This window comes from Camellia sinensis, chromosome 2 (assembly GCF_055761805.1).
Source record: "Camellia sinensis isolate YWXY chromosome 2, ASM5576180v1, whole genome shotgun sequence".
Lineage (NCBI taxonomy): Eukaryota > Viridiplantae > Streptophyta > Magnoliopsida > Ericales > Theaceae > Camellia > Camellia sinensis.
The window spans coordinates 166726869-166730414 of NC_138962.1; the positions used below are offsets into that span (position 1 = coordinate 166726869).

Here is a 3546-nt window from a genome sequence, read left to right on the forward strand (position 1 = left end):
ATCCCAAACCACTCTGGGGCTACAATCTTGCGATTTGGTTTGGTGTTAATCACGCATGGCATTCATTTATCAAATTTTGGAGTCTCACTACCTATATCCAACCGCCAAAAAAAGATAGCAACAACTATTACTTCTACAAATTAGCAAATTCAGCATATGCATAAGATAGTGAAGCAAAGTTGGAGATATTTGGGTCTCAAGTCTTGTGTATGGGACACTTGGCACTTCAAGAGCTAACATAGCATGTCACTAACCAAAGTAGTTAAGAAAATTCAAAAGGTCGTTCCTAACACTCAAGAGGCTCCATCAACTATAAAAACCCATTCAAAGATGAAAAAAAAAAAAAAAAAATTCAAATCCAACCAACTCAATTGAAATACTTAACTCAAACATTCGTATTAAACCTAGTCTAGTATGAGGACCCCGCCATATATAATAATTAACATTTAATTAATTAAGAAGATTTGAATTTTATTAATTGTTCCTTATTCTGGTTCAATTTGAGATTTATGAGAATTATTTGATCTGATTCGTATACGATTTGATTAAAGACTTATATTGAAATTAGAAATTGAAAGCCTAAATGGCTTAAAAATGTGAAATTGACAAGTTGAATCAATTTAATTTCGAGTATTAGACTATATGAGAATTTAATTAAATATTTAATTCAGTTTAGTAAAATTGAGATTTGGCTAACTGGGTTTGAATTGGAATTAATTAAGCTAATTTGATTATGAGGATTGAGAATTGTGGTTATTCTGAATTAAATTTATTTGTGAGGTGTCTAATTGTAGATGTAATTTATTGATAGGAATTTGGAGTCTTGATTAGAAATTGAAGGCCATAAAGATCTAAAAAACCAAAATTGATAATGGAAATAAGTTTAATTTGGTATTTGGAACTTTTGGGAGTTTGATTAAAAATTTAATTCGGATTGGTAAAAATTAAATATAATTAATTGGGCCTTGATGGAAGTCAAATTAGATTAATTAAATTATGTGGGATTTGTGATTAATTACGAGTAATTAAGTGATGTGCTAATCAAAATTAATGAAGATTAGGTGTTGTTTAATTAAGTTGATGAGTAATTATCTATTATTTAATCTTAATCACAAATAGGATAATGAGGTAAACTAAAGAGAATTCTAGAATCATTGAGAACAAAAAAACAAAGAGGAAAAAAAAAAAAGTGAGCTCAATATGGTTGTATGAGAGATGTGCCGGAGCAATAGACTAGGGAAATAAGAGTGAGAGGAGGACCGAGAGAGAGGGAGAGAGAGAGACTTGTGCTGGAAATTGGATTCAAGTGTCGAAGAAGAAGAAGAAAAAGGAAGCAAAGAAAGAACCCAAGGAATTTCAACAAATTAAAGCTTTTGGTAAGAAAGTTTAAACTTGATTCTTGTAAATTAATCATCTAGCAACTAAAATCAAGTAGCAATTGAGTTTAATTTCATGAAATTAGAAGGAAATTAAGAAAATAATGAAGGAAAATTGGGTTAAGACATTTGTTATTTGGGTTAGATTTTCTTTGTCATCCTTCATAAATTTGAAGTTTATCCTTACATGCATTGTGGATTTTCAAGAGTTTAGAATTTTAATTCATAGTTTAAAGTTTATGAGTTTGGGATTAAGTTTTGATATAAATTAAGAAGTCAAATTATAGTTTGAACTTGATAATGAAGAATTGGTTGGATTTTGAATATGTCATGCATGCAAATGATTTTCTAAGGAGTTTACAACTTTAATTTCATGTTTTGAAGGAAAATTAATTTTATGTAATTAAAACAAAATTGGCAAGAAAATGAAGAATTGGAGCTAAGCTCAAGTTTATGAAAGTTAATTTAGAAATTAATTATTTTGGGTTTGATTTTGAAAGTTATAGTTAAATTAAGCTTCATAAATTACATACAAATATTTTCCTAACAGCTTTATAGCTTTAATTTTATGTTTTATAAAACAAAAGAAGAAAAATTTTGAAATCATTATATTCATGAAATTATGGTTTCAACCTTGACAAATCAAAGAAATTTTTGTATTAGAAATTGGAAAATTAGCCATGGGTTCATCCTTATTAATAAAATTACATGTTCAAATTGAGTTTGAAAATGTGTTTGGAAACAATTTTCATTGATTTTCAAAATCTAGAAAATTCACAAACCGCTCGAGCGAGCAATTGGTGGCTCGAGCAAACATTATGAACTTCCATTATTTTTACAGAAAATATAGTCCGCTCAAGCGACCAAGTGGTGGCTCGAGCGGTTGGACTATTTCCAGCATGTTTTGAAAAATCACATTTTGTTCATATTTTCATCTCATCTCGTCCCAAACATTTCTAAGCAAGAATTATGACTCAATGGAGATTAATAAGCTAACAATCAACATAAATTAGTTGGTTAAAGAATAAATCATTGATTTAGTAGTAATTCATTAAGAAGCAAAGTAAGAAATCAATCTATTTGGAAAAGAATGATTTAGTAATAAAAGAATATGTGAAATTAGCACCCAATTCATTTGAATAAAGAAAAAATAAGCACAGTAGAACTTTAGATTACTTAGACAGAAAAGACATGGAAAGTCAAGTTTGATCAAGGAAGTGATATTCTGTTTCAATGTGTATATGCTATGTGGTTGTGTAGGTCATGCGCCACCGTTTGTCTAATCTGTTTGATCTACCTCTGGAACTATCTGTGAGTAACAACTATATAAAGCTATGTTTAACTATAAGTATTTTCTGACTAATATGACATGATCCGTTTTTCTAAAATGTTATTTTGTGAATCATGAATGAATGTCCAATTTTCTAAAATGTATTTGTGGCATCCTTAGCATCATGTGAATCTGTCATGTGTTATCTGTTATCTGATACCAAGATTTCACGTTGGTTCCATTCATGGAACTGATTATGTATAATCATGTACTCTACATGTGGGTCTTAATGACCATCTCATGTAAATATGGGTCTATATGACCAATTACTCTGCACGTGGATCTTTATGACCAATCTGTTCTATTAGCTAATGGATGTACTACATATGACTGTTTACAAATCTGAATATGTGTATGAATCTATTTCTGATCTAAATTCTAATTTTTGGATCTGTTATGGGACATCATTCATTAAAACCTTTATTTTGTTATTATTCCCTGGGCTCCAGCTCAGTGTATTATTTATTTGTGTAGGTGATCAGATACGTGGCCAGGGCTAGAGCTTTTTCCTAGACTCTGTCTTGTCAACCAACCAATGTGTCTCCCGTGGAGGTTCCAGATATGTTAAGTGGTCATGGCTATGTGATTAAAGTTCATGTTTTTGTTTTCTTGTTTTGGTTAAACAAGTTTTTTTGTTTATTTTGTAATTATGGCTAAGTTCCCTTTTTGTCTTATCTATATAAATGTGATGACGTAAAAGTGATGTATGATACATGTATATAAAGTTTAATTTTTTTTATCCCATATATGTCTATACAGCTAAATGGACATTGTATATTTGTTAGTCTGTTTCTGCTTCTGGCCCCATATTTTTAAATATGATTTGATTTTTATTTAAAA

General features: G+C 29.7%; 1 long non-coding RNA gene across 1 annotated transcript; it reads left to right on the plus strand.

The window, feature by feature from the left end:
* The first annotated feature begins 1168 nt into the window (after nucleotides 1–1168).
* LOC145819738 (uncharacterized) lies at nucleotides 1169–3546 on the plus strand. The gene is made up of 2 exons (XR_014360502.1): nucleotides 1169–1376; nucleotides 3181–3546. It is a non-coding gene; the product is annotated as an uncharacterized LOC145819738 (long non-coding RNA).